Here is a 13160-nt window from a genome sequence, read left to right as displayed (position 1 = left end):
GCTCTGATTCTAGCTTCTTCAATCTTTTCTTTACAGTAACCTCTTTCAAAAAATCTTTCTGCTAATTTTTCTGATTGTATCCAATAACTTGAATCTTCACTGCAGTTCCTTCTAATTCTAAGAAATTGTCCATAAGGGATATTTTGTTTCCAAATAGGAAGATGGCAACTGTCAACCGGAATATAACTATTCATATCGGTATCTTTAAAGAAAGTAGATGTTTCTATTTTTCCTGCAGTAGAGCCCTTTAGTATTAAATCCAAATAATCTATTTTTTCAGCATCTGTCTTAAAAGTAAATTTCAGATTGTAGTTATTCGTATTAATGTATTCCATAAAGCCTTCAATGCTGTTTTGATCTCCTATCCAAATGATAATAAGATCATCAATATACCTCTTATATAATGCTATATGATTCAATTCCCAATCGGTATCATAGATAAAACGATGTTCCCAATCTCCCATGAAAATATTTGCATACGCGGGTGCAATTTTGTTCCCATGGCCGTACCCTGACACTGTAAATAAAAATCACCTTCAAATTTAAAGTAATTATGGTTGAGTATAAATGAAATACTGTCCAATATAAATTGACGTTCCTTAGTAGATACTTCACTATCCTCTAATAGTTTCCTTTTAACTGCTTCCAAACTCTTATGATGTGGAATTGATGAATATAATGACGGATCATCTATTGTTAACCATTTGTAATTTGAGTTCCATGACATTTCATTTAAGATGTTAAGAATATTCATAGAGTCTTTGATATATGACTTAAGATTTGTTACATATTTCTGCAGTTTTAAATCAATATAATGTGACAGGTTTGCTGTTAAAGAGTCCATTCCTGATATAATAGGCCTTCCAGGGGGGCAGTGTTTATTTTTATGAACTTTAGGTATATGATATAAAGTGGCTAATCGTGGATGTTTAATATACAAGTATTCAAACTCTTTTTCATTGATTAAACCATCTATTTTAGCTGTATTTAGTATTTGAAAGAGTCCTTTTTGATATTCTATTGTAGGATCTGTCTCCAGTTTCTTATAAGTTTCTTATAAGTATTGATCTCATTAAAGATTTTATAAGCCTCTATGAGATATTGATCTCGATTTTGAATTACAACTGCCCCCCCCTTATCAGCCTGCTTGATTACTATTGTATTGTCAGTTTTTAATTGTTTTATTGCCTGTTTCTCTGTTGCATTAAGATTACAGTTTTTATGTATCTTTGTGTCTATCTCTAATTTTTTTAAATCCTCTTTAACACAATAAAAAAAATGTCAATGCGGCTCCCTTTGGATTCGATTGGAAAATATTTAGATGGGAGTGAAACTAAAGGTTTTTTTGGACGATCATAAGCCAACTTTGGTACAGGATTTTTTTTAAAATGTCTTTGCAGAGTTAAGCTGCGGACATATTTATTTAAATCTATAAACAAATTAAACAGATTAGTATGTGTATCAGGAGCGAATTTCAAACCTTTTTCTAGTACCTTGCTTTGTGGTTCGGATAGTTGTTTATTGGATAAGTTGATAATTCCTGTCGATTTTTCTCTAGGGGATTGGCTGGATTTTTTCTTTTTTTTTGGCGATCCTCCCACTGCCCCTCTTTTCTCTTCTTCAATGTTTAACCTTCTTTTTAGGCCCTGTGGAGAATCCATTCTGTAATGGAGTTCTTCCTTTCTTTGGGTATAAGGGAGCTGAATGCTCCTTTTTGCATCTAAAAAATGTCTCCTTGTAGAAGGGGGTGAAGTGGAAAGGGGTTGTCAAAGTCAGAAAAATATCACTATGCACACTGCCATATTTGCACCTCATACATGTCCGCTCTGCGCATGCGTACACTCTCCCGTGCGTGCGCATACTCGCAGTCGCGGGCACCCGCAGGCGCATGGTATGCGCATTTACGGTAGAGTTTATGTGATCGTAGCGTGCGACTCAATTGTTACATATTTTCTAACACACAGAAGAGCGGTCCTCAGGCGCTGCTAGGTTTTCTCAAAATAATTTCGTGAACACAGGTCTGTAGATATATATGAGAAGAGATCACCACAGCATCATAATAATCAACTCTGATCTTTTCTGGAGTGGTCTCCTTTACTCACCGTTAAACAGTGAGATGCATGCACATAAAGGTATCTTTTTACTAAAGATACCTTTATGTGCATGCATCTCACTGTTTAACGGTGAGTAAAGGAGACCACTCCAGAAAAGATCAGAGTTGATTATTATGATGCTGTGGTGATCTCTTCTCATATATATCTACAGACCTGTGTTCACGAAATTATTTTGAGAAAACCTAGCAGCGCCTGAGGACCGCTCTTCTGTGTGTTAAAATATATGTCAATTTAAGAGGTGGTGTTCTTGTGAGCAGGACAGAGCTGCAGCTAGGAAGGCGCAAGTTGCATCACTCTATATATTTTTCATAGTATTTGTTACATATTTTCACTATATAATGTATTTTGTAGATCATGGTCCCTTTGATAGATTCTGAAAGTTTAGTTAATATAGCATGTTCCTGGACAGAGGGATCCCCCTTTGTTTGATACGAAGGGTCCAACACGGGTCATACAGTGGTGTTTAGTATCCATCGGAAGAGTATTTAATTAGCAATATTCCGGTGTAGGTTTGGAGCGGATTAATCGCTCGTGCGAATAGTTATGGACATAAGAAGTTTATGTCCATTTAATATTATTTGCACTTACTTAGCCATGCGGCGGGAAACCTAGTTTCCCACCCACCTGAGCAGTTGGAAATGGACACAGCCCACCTGTATGAATCAACCTATGACCTTTTGTTATGATGCGAAGACGAATTCCTGTGTCCAATGAACAATGAGATTGTAGGGACCATTGAACTGTATTGTGTGTGGGGCATAAATAGACAGGCCGACCATATCCAGCTCACTCTCTTCAACGGTTCTCATTGCTGATAATCGGGAGCTGGATATCGAGGCGCATGCGATCGTTCCCCTTTGTGCGTAAGTTTTCTCCGCAATCATATTGTCTTTGTTGTTAGTGTGGGCCATATATCTCTCTCTATCTCTCTCTTCTCCTCTTTCTCTCTCATTTTCCCTTAAACGTAATTGTATTGTATTTCCTGTGTAGTTATCTGGTTAGTTAGTCTATGTTATATTGTAGTGTGTGACTTGTACTGTATTTATCTTTTTGCAAGTAATAACATTCATATAAGGCATTAGACCCTAAGCACGGTATCTGTGTATTTCTTATAGTGTTAAGTATTCTCAGAGCATCGGTGACGCTCGAACAGCTTTTAAGTTAATAAGGTTACACCGTGTTGCATCTACACTCTATCGCTACACTAAGGTTTCACTGCATATTATGTTGTTTATGGTTTAGTTATAAAGGTTTAACATCGTGAGCGTCTGCGCCGCTGGGGATCTCCTCGTGGTCCCGAGCGTCCGCTACGCCATAGCGAATCATTACGTTAGTCGGCAGCCAATAGCGTGCCTGCCTGTGATCTCTTGGCCGTGAGCGAACGTGACGCTTGAGCGTCTCAACTATGGCTAAGCGATTGTTACGCAACATGCGTACCCTTACGGTACTCCATACGTAAATAGCGTACAGTGTTCTTAGACCTCTTAAAGGGTTTTATATAAGATAAATATTTAGCTTTATCAATTGGCGGCTCGCCCGTCCTTCACATATCTCTGCTAGGTAATTTCAGCAGACATTATCCATCAGCAAAGGGCGGGAGATCATATTCCTCATAGTGCTGTTTGGATAAGCGTCTGCTTCGCTTAGTAAAGGGTGCTGAAGGAATCCGGGACCGGAGGTAAGAACAAAACGCTAGTGTCTTTTAAAACTGTTTATTTTCTGTCTTGCGTACACACGCACGCATATCTGCATTTCTTTTTCATTCGTGTATTTTCATATCACTCTCCTGTTTGCCATTTTATAATTGATAAACGTGCTAAGAGAGATTTGTCGCTATTTCATAGTTAAAAGTGTAAAAGTAATACATTAAAGTGTAAAGTGAAAAACACACAGCTCTGCCTAAAGGTAAATGGAGAGATTGGTGTGGTGTGCGGTAGATGATCGAGGATCATCTACATTGATAAACGTGTACATTGTGTTACGGTGGATATTTGCTTTGCGTGCACGTGTCTCTAACAAAGGGCTGAGACTCGCGTACGCAACTCAAAGGCCGACGCACGCAGCGTATATTACGCAACGGAGCGTCCGGGTACGCCCACGTAACTCAAATCACACGATAGTGTTATTGCAACAGGCGGAAAGGTGGCAACGTGGTAAGTAGCGCAAGTCTATTTTAGTGTCCGAAATTTAGATTAACAGATCCTTCTCCAAATTCACAACACATCTGGTCTAAAGAAAATTTCTGTGCAGAAATAGAAATAGAAACAAAAGTGTACATGTGATGAGTGAGTGTTTTTAAGTTTATACAATTTTTTTGAGGTTGAACCACAAGGAGTCGAGTTCTCGCAGGAGTACATACATGTAAGTGACGTGCATGGTGGCTAGGGAGGCATCTCTGGTTAAACATAAAATTTGAGCATTAGAGTATAGCAGACCAGGAGGTCATACTGTAGAGCAGACCAGGAGGTCCAGGTACAGCAGACAAGGAAGTCCGCTATAGAGAAAAGGAGCACAACCCAGGGGGTTGGTGCTAAACCCATATAGGCCATTTAAAGCTCTGGCTGAAGGAATTCGCAGCCGTAATTTTCGATTCCACTGGTCGCTCCGCACATAAGATTAGTTGCTTATGTGCTGAACGATTGTACCGCACGTAATTGTGTGCATTAGTTAGTAATTTGACCCAGTACCATTTGCGTACACTAGAGGGGTCACAAACGCTATTTGTACATTCTAACGTGATTTGTGAATTTTTTTTATTTTAAGGGAGGTTCGCTGGTCACTCAGGAACTATCCAACAACCGATACTTGCTGGGGACTGGTAGTGCCAGCACGCCCCAGTAAATAAAGGTTCACAGGGGCCCTAGGTTGGGTACAACAGCTCTGGATACAGTGATTGCAGTACTGGCCAACGTGGGCGAGGAGTGAGTGGGGTACTCGGTAAACCGCCACCGTCTGCCTATCGTGAACATTTCGGTTTGTGTAAGGGTTCGCTGAAGTTCCTGATTGAAGGTAAAGCAACACCTGCAAGTTATGGGGGCCAATTGTTCAGGAAGGGGGCGATCAACCTCGGTTCGGGTTGATTTAGTAAACCGACCAGTCGGGTCGGCAAGGTACGTAATGTGTGAAAAATATGGTTTACACACAGAGGTTTTATGTGATGAATGGGAGAAAATGCCTGTACATGACGGGGAGAAATTCCCAAGAGTAGGCAGCTTTAGCCCAGAAGTGTTGCAAAATTTAAGGAGGAGGATATGTCTCATTAAATCAACAAAGAGACGAATCCAACATTATGATTATTTGCAGTTATGGCAACAGGAGGGTGAAATACAGAGAGGATTGGCTCAGGCGGCGGGATCTGGCCCTATCAGAAAACTGATAGCCACGGCCCCGCCGCCACCATACATATTAGGAGAGAAATTGGTTGCGGAGAATGACGCATTAGGGTGTAACAAACAAACACTTAGCAACTGTGTAAATGTTAATAAGTTAACCAATGCAAGTATTAACCCGTGCAAGTTGTATCCTGTTTTGAACTTTCCCCAGGAGTGTGATCAAGAGGACGAATCGGCAACAATATCGGCGCTCTCTCTAGCAGCCACCATATCAGAAACAACAGTAGGCACAGCTCCACCCCCGAGATTAGTAACAAAGGCCCCTAGCGGAGGGACAGGTGAGGTCGTATCTACGGGTAAGTACGGCACCATACACTATGCTGAAGCCATTTCACCACAGGTTGTAGAATCTACACAGAATGATGTTGCCATGATAAATCCTGTTAAGGTAATAGTAGTGCCAAATGGGAAAACGGACACTTCAGGAGTCACTCCTGTTAGGAACATTGCCATGTACAGCCCGTTTTCCCGAATGGAATTAAGGACCATAGTGTCTGAATTCCCTGACCCCAGAAAAGACTTGGTTGCTAGCCAAAAATACATCAGAGACCTAGGAAACACTTTAGAGCCCAATAACAAAGATTGGCAGATATTGCTGAGGGCTTGTTTACCCTCCAATGTCGACGCAGCTCAATTTTTAGCTGACTGTGGATTAGATCAGGATGTACCTCTTACAGATGTGTACAACAAAGATAATGTAAAAAGAATAAGCTTACAGTTAAAGGAGTATTTCCCAGCGGTAGTTAAATGGAACAAGATATTCTCCATTAAACAAAAGGAGTCAGAAACAGCTGTAGAGTATTTTCACAGGGCATTATTAGAGATGGCAAAATACACAGGCATAGAGGACATTAAAACAAACATAAACCATCGAGAAGTAGCAGTATCGGTACTAATGGATGGTTTAAAAGAGGCATTAAAGACCAGGGTTCAGACCACGCAACCATGTTGGCGAGGTCTGTCGGTGGCTACTTTGAGAGAGGCTGCTATTGATCATGATCGGAATATCACCAGACACAGGGAATTACAAGGTGATAAATTAATGGCCGTAAGTATACAAGCCCTGACCACAAGGCAGCCTTTGTATAAATCACCAAACCCTGTGGGTAAGTCAAATGTGGTAACTTGTTTTTCTTGTCATAGACAGGGACACATAGCACGAGACTGTAGAGTGAAAAATTCACAAAACTCATATCAACCCCCTAGACAACGACACGACACACGACATTGGGAGCAGGGTCCGCAGAAACGGAGTTATGAGCCACATGCAAGGGAAACAAAAAGATACCCCCCGAACAGAGATTGGCAAGCCTCTGGTAGTTCCCATTTAACCCCTTCACAAGTAGTTGCTGCCAGCGGGATTCAGGGAGGTCACCATACCCAATAGGGGTGTGGCCATACCTGTAATCTGCAACCAGTAAAATTGATTGCAAGTCTTGGAAGTGAACCTGAAATCGCAATTAATGTAGCTGGTAAATCATTAAACTTTCTTGTAGATACGGGGGCGGCCAAATCAGTGATAAATTCGACAGTGGGCATGAGAACCACTGGTAAGACAATTCCAGCCATGGGAGTAACAGGAGTAGTCCAGCACTACCCTGTTAGCAAGCCAGCCGAGATTACAATAGGGCCTTTACATACCAAGCATTCCTTTTTGCTGGCTGCATCGGCACCTACTAATCTCCTGGGAAGAGATTTACTGTGTAAAATGGGGTGCGTCATTTATTGTACTCCTGGAGGTGTATTCTTGGACATACCTGAGAATCACGCTCAGGAAGTGCGAGACATGTTAGACTCCCCATCAAAATTAATGTCACATACCATCATGACAAATAAGACTCCATCCCAAGTAGAAGAAATGACATCCCAGATACCAGAGTCACTTTGGACTAAAGACGGACAGGACACTGGATTGATGGCAAACGTAGCTCCAGTAGTTGTGCAAGTAAAAGATGGTAGGATAGCTCCAAAAATCCCACAGTACCCTCTGAAGCCAGAGGTGGAGTTAGGAGTTTACCCAGTAATAGAGCGCTTGCTACAACAGGGCATTCTGGTAAGAACAAGTTGATCGCTCGCTAGCTACTTTTAGCAGCCATGCAAACGCATAGTCACAGCCCATGGGGGAGTGTATTTTCGCTTTGCAGGAGTGCAGCTGAGCGGCCATAAACACATTTTGTGCAGTACAAGACCAGCCCTGTAGTTACCTATTCTGTGCGATGATTGCTGAGATAAAGGACCTGGAATTGATGTTAGATACCCGCCCTGCAAACGCCTGCATTTTTCCAAACACTCCTGAAAACGGTCAGTTGCCACCCATAAACTCCCACTTCCTGTCAATCTCCTTGAGGTTGGCTGTGCGACTGGATTCCTCGCTAGATCCATTGCACAGCAATGATGCTCTTTGTACCCATACAACGCACATGTGCATTGCGGTGGGTGCGCGGGATGCAGTCAGTTTACCTCCAATCAAAATCCCGACGTTCAAAATCCCGACACCAATTGACCGATGGTCAAAATCCCGACAGGTCAAAATACTGACATGAGTTTTTCATGATTTTTTTCATTGAAATCGACTTGTTCATACTTTACCATCCCAGTGGACCTGGAGGGGGAATATAATAGTGTGCCCGAAGCATGGCGAGCGCAGAGAGCCTTGCGAGGGGACGCGGTACACTTTATATGGTGTCCATGTTGACTTATGTCGACATACACACAAAAAACCAACAAAAAACACATGTCGGTATTTTTTGACCTGTCGGCATTCTACATGTCGGTATTTTGACCTTGTCGGTATTTTAAATGTCGGTATTTTGTCCATGTCGGGATTTTGACCTTGTCGGGATTTTGACCATCGGTCAATTGGTGTCAGGATTTTGAACGTCGGGATTTTGATTGGAGGTATTTCATACGGATCCCGGGTGCGCAGTTTCACTATTTGTTTACCTGATCGCTGCGCTGCGAAAATCCATAGCGAGCAATCAACTCGGAATGACCCTCAATATCAGAATTGTGTGTAATTACACTGCAGTGTCTTTGGAACATATTTCATATTAAAACTACATAGCAGCTCAACACACACACACACACACACACACACACACACACACACACGCACACACACACATTTGAATCTGCTACAAGTCAGAACTGTGCAGCATTTAAATAGTTAAATACAGGTAACGCCAATCATATTTTAAAAGGGAAGTCCAGGTAGAGAACATTTTGTCCCTCCTGGAATGGATCATGTAGAGAGGTATGCACAATGTAATATACTGTACACCCCCCTTTCCCCAGGACCCCTGTCTTAAGTGCCCTGGGCCCCCTAGAAGGCTTAATCCGGCCCTGCACTGTGGCCCTGTGTATGCCGCCCTGTCACCCCATGTATATGTGCCACAGTCACCATGTGTATGTTCCTCTGTCACCCCATGTATCTCACCGTATATGTTCCTCTGTATGTCACCCTCTGTATGTCCCTCTACCATGCCCCTTTTAATAAGACCACACTCATTTTCTGGAGCACGCACAAATATACCTAGTTCCATTAACCTCCCCCCTACCCCTATCATGCTGCCCCCTGTCATTTTCTTCTGGATATGCCCCGGCTGACAATAGAGCTAAGGTGATAGCATAAGATCCACACTACAGTATACATACCTCCCAACATGACCCTCTCCAGGAGGGACACAATGCTCTGCTCCTGGACTTCTCTCTTAATGTATGATTGTCTGCACCTGTGTTGAACAGGTTAATGGATAAGAAAGGTGATTTGGCACAGGTGATGGCAAGCATACATTAAGAGGGAAGTCCAGGAGCAGAGCATTCTGTCCCTCCTGGAGAGGGTCATGTTGGGAGGTATGGTATACATACCTCCCAACATGACCCTCTCCAGGAGGGACAGAATGCGCTGCTCCTAGACTTCCCTCATGATGTATAATTGCCAGCACCTGTGCTAAAACGTCTATCTTATCCATCAACCTGTTCAGCACAGGTGATGGCAATCATAAATTAAGAGGGAAGTCCAGAAGCAGAGCATTCTGTCCTTCCTGGAGAGGGTCTTGTTGGGAGGTATGCAGTATGTATTACACAGGGCAGATTACTTACATTACCACCACACATATCCATTCTGCATCATATCCTCAGACACATGCCGCATTGAGTACCATGCATATTGCTTATATCTAACCTGATTTATGCCTAGATATAAATTGTGTCAATTGCATTAAGCTCTGTATGAGCCTGTGCAAGCAATGGATAATAGGATTAATAAAACAAGTGATTACAAAAGCTGACACTCACTTGTGAAGGAGGAAGTGGCCATCACGTAGCAGGTAATGAGATCTTACATGTCCTAGTAGGAAATAAAATGCAGATTATTGCACATAAATCTGGGATACTTTCCAAAGGCTTCATTATTACTGACTACTGCAGAGGTCACTTTATACACATCAGCCAATCAGCAATTAGGATGAATTACCGGTAACCTCTCTATATTGCTTTAATTACAGATCTCTATTTAGAACAGGGGCAGGCAAACTGCAGCACTTCAGCTGCTGTGAAACTACATATCCCAGCATGCCCTATACATGCTGGGATGTATAGTTCCACAGCAGCTGGAGGGCCACAGCTAGGCTACACCTGATTTAGAAGATAGTCCAGAAAACATTTACACCTGAGTAGCCTTACCTGAGTTCTGGCTCTGGACTGACTGCGTTAATAACAGATGTATGAGAAATAGGTCTGGTGTAAACTGAACAAGAATCTACAGAAATGAAAGAAAACCCCCCACAGAGTTATTTCCTGATATTTGCAGAACTAACGTCTGATGACAGAGCAGCGTCTGCACAGCCCCCAGGGCAGGGAGTCACACACTGCATTCCTCCTCATACTCTCCTATATACTGCCATCAGTGTACTGTTACATGCATGGAGACTGACCTCAACCATTTTAAAGCTAAAGGGATTTGCTTTAAAAAACAGGAAGAGAAAGTGAAATCTGGAAAGTTACAGGACCATGATGTCCATACCTTCAGCCATCATTTCCACGCATCTGAGGGCAATAAGTAATTATACAAATACCAGAGCTGATATTTGTAATTAGTTACTAGAGAGAAAAGAGAGTAAAGATGATTGACACTTCTTATGTGCTGCTCTTGGCCTGCTAGTAACAAATCATCCACGTACAGTACAATGATGTTTCTGCTCTATGTACCTGTGGTAGGGACAATGATAAGTCTTTGAACATACTAAGGGGTTCATTCCGAGTTGATCGCTCGCTAGCTGTTTTTAGTAACCGTGCAAACCAGAGCCGGTTCTTGCCCTTGCGGCGCCCCGGGCAAAAGTTAGGGGCGTGGCTTAATGTGGGGGCGTGGTCAGTCACGCCCCCATTTGTAGCGCCACTGAAAGGAAATAATAAACAAACAAAGTATACTTACTATACCCCGCTCCTGATTCCAGACCTGCAGACCTCCCCCCGGCGCCGCTCTTCTCCTCTGATCTATGGGAGAGAAGTCAGTCATGACGTCTCCCCCATAGCACAGCATAGGCACTAGAGGTCAATTATGACCCCTAGCGTCTGTGCTACAATGCTGTGCGGTGCGTGATGACGTCATCGCGCACCGCACAGCAAAGGTCCTCTCCATGAAGGGAAACTAGACGCATAGCGTCTGATTCCCTTCAGAGCGGGGGGGACCAGCGCCACGATGGGAAACTAGACGCTTAGCATCTGGTTCCCTTCTCACAGCGGGGGGAGGCACAGCGCGGGGGCACTGCTGGGGGGCACTCTGCACAGTGGTGGATCTTGCCACGGTGCGGCGCCCTCCGGATGGCGCCGGCGCCCTCCGGAAGGCGGTGCCCCGGGCAAAAGTCCTGCTTGCACTGCAAACACATAGTCGCCGCTCACAGGGGAGTGTATTTTCGCTTTGCAAGTGTGCGAACGCCTGTGTAGCCGAGCTCTGCAAAAACATTTTGTGCAGTTTCTGAGTAGCTCAGAACTTACCGTACTCAGCCGCTGCAATCACTTCAGTCTTCTTGGTCCCAGAACTGACGTCAGACAACCGCCCTGTAAACGCTTGGACATGCCTGCGTTTTTCCAAACACTCCCAGAAAACTGTCAGTTGTCTCCCACAAACACCTTCTTCTTCTCAATCTCCGTGCAATCGGCTGTGTGAATGGATTCTTCATTAAATCCATCACTCGGCAACAAGCCACTTTGTACCCGTACGATGCGCCTGCGCATTGCGGTGCATATGCATGCACAGTAGTGACCGGATTTTTGAGCTGCGAAAAACTGCAGTGTGCAATCGGGTCGGAATGATCCCCAAAGTCAATTTCAAGTAGTACTGCATCTAACGTATTGTACCAAAAAAAACTAATGTGCAATTACACACTTCTTCTTAGAAACACTCCTCACAGTGTTTGGGAGGTTCCATGTAAATTTCTGCTAGCAATTCTCAATTTAATAAATCTCAGTCAAAGTCTGGTTGGTATAGTATTAAGTCATAAATGACAATATCGCAATGACTAAATGTAATGTTCCTCACCATAAGACAGAAGATTCAGTCGCAGATTTCTATGTATATACCTTTGCAACAAGACAGGCTTTATAACATGCAATGGTCCCATCTTTATTCAGCTTTTTAAAGAAGATCCTTTTATTCTTTACTGTTTTGTGGTGGCTTTGCCTGGTGACTATAGTCCGTGCACCACTTTCATTAGGAGAAGCCAGCTCTTTGTCTATTGCTGATTTCCATTCTTCCCAGTCGTTGCATGACTTTGCTTCCTGAATATTTTGATGTTCATAGAATGTTCTGTTAGGAAATTCCTCATAGTATCTCTTGGGTAGTTTTCCTTTGTTGTTTTCCTTAGAACTTTGACTTGAGTGTGGATATCTGCATTGTCAGCTATTGTTTCAGAAACACTTTTTGCTGCTGGAATGGCCAATGTAACAAACTTTCTCTGTAGTTCTTGGTTCAGCTTTATTTTAGGTGTTCCTGTTTCTTGAAATCCAACATATCTCATCTCATATGGGTCTGGTTCATTCCCCCTGCAGTCTCCACTAGCATGGTCTGAACTTGCCTTCTATGTTTCGATGAAGTACACATGTGTGATTCTTGTGAAGTCATCAATTGTGCTGGTTGCGGCCCTCTGGCTGGGTCTACTGGCACTTCCACCAGTGTGGAAGAACTGATGGAGATAATATGCACTGGAGTATATAACTGGTACAGAAGACAATGGTAACAGACTGGAATCAAAGGTGCATGTATTGGCTATAACAGATGGTGTTACTATTAGGATGGAACTGATTATGTTAATATCAGACTAGAACTGAAGATGTTACTATTGGACTGGAACCGATGATGTTAGTATCAGACAGGAACTGATGAAGTTACTATTAACACAGAGCTGGTATGAGATGATAACCTGTTCATACAAGGACTGAACATAACACTGTGTAGAGATGGTATTCACAGGTACACTTAAGTCAGACATGAGCAGCAGGTAAGTCTGTGTTAGGCTGAACACATCAGTTGTATTGGATAGGCTGAACACAGCTGGTCTTGGAATTGTCAGTCTGGGACTGACAATGCCTCATGTGAAAGCAGACACAGAGGATGTTACTGAGGTCAGAGGCATACCTCCCAACATGACCCTCTCCA

General features: G+C 42.9%; 1 protein-coding gene across 2 annotated transcripts in view; it reads right to left on the bottom strand.

Moving 5' to 3' along the window:
- The window catches only part of LOC135054721 (NACHT, LRR and PYD domains-containing protein 12-like), a 411740-nt gene extending 401344 nt beyond the window's left edge, over positions 1-10396 (bottom strand). Inside the window, exons 1-2 of one of the 2 annotated variants that reach the window (XM_063958010.1) lie at positions 10190-10396; positions 9803-9854 (exon numbers count right to left, since the gene is read on the bottom strand). The gene's annotated coding sequence lies outside the window, so the exon portion shown is untranslated. Of the gene's footprint in view, positions 1-9802; positions 9898-10189 lie in introns of those variants that run through there. The other variant, XM_063958009.1, reaches the window with a different exon arrangement.
- Between the last annotated feature and the right edge of the window lie 2764 nt (positions 10397-13160).

Source organism: Pseudophryne corroboree, chromosome 3, assembly GCF_028390025.1.
Source record: "Pseudophryne corroboree isolate aPseCor3 chromosome 3, aPseCor3.hap2, whole genome shotgun sequence".
NCBI lineage: Eukaryota > Metazoa > Chordata > Amphibia > Anura > Myobatrachidae > Pseudophryne > Pseudophryne corroboree.
Note: the sequence above shows the minus strand (reverse complement) of the source record. Positions and strands in the feature narration are given on the sequence as shown.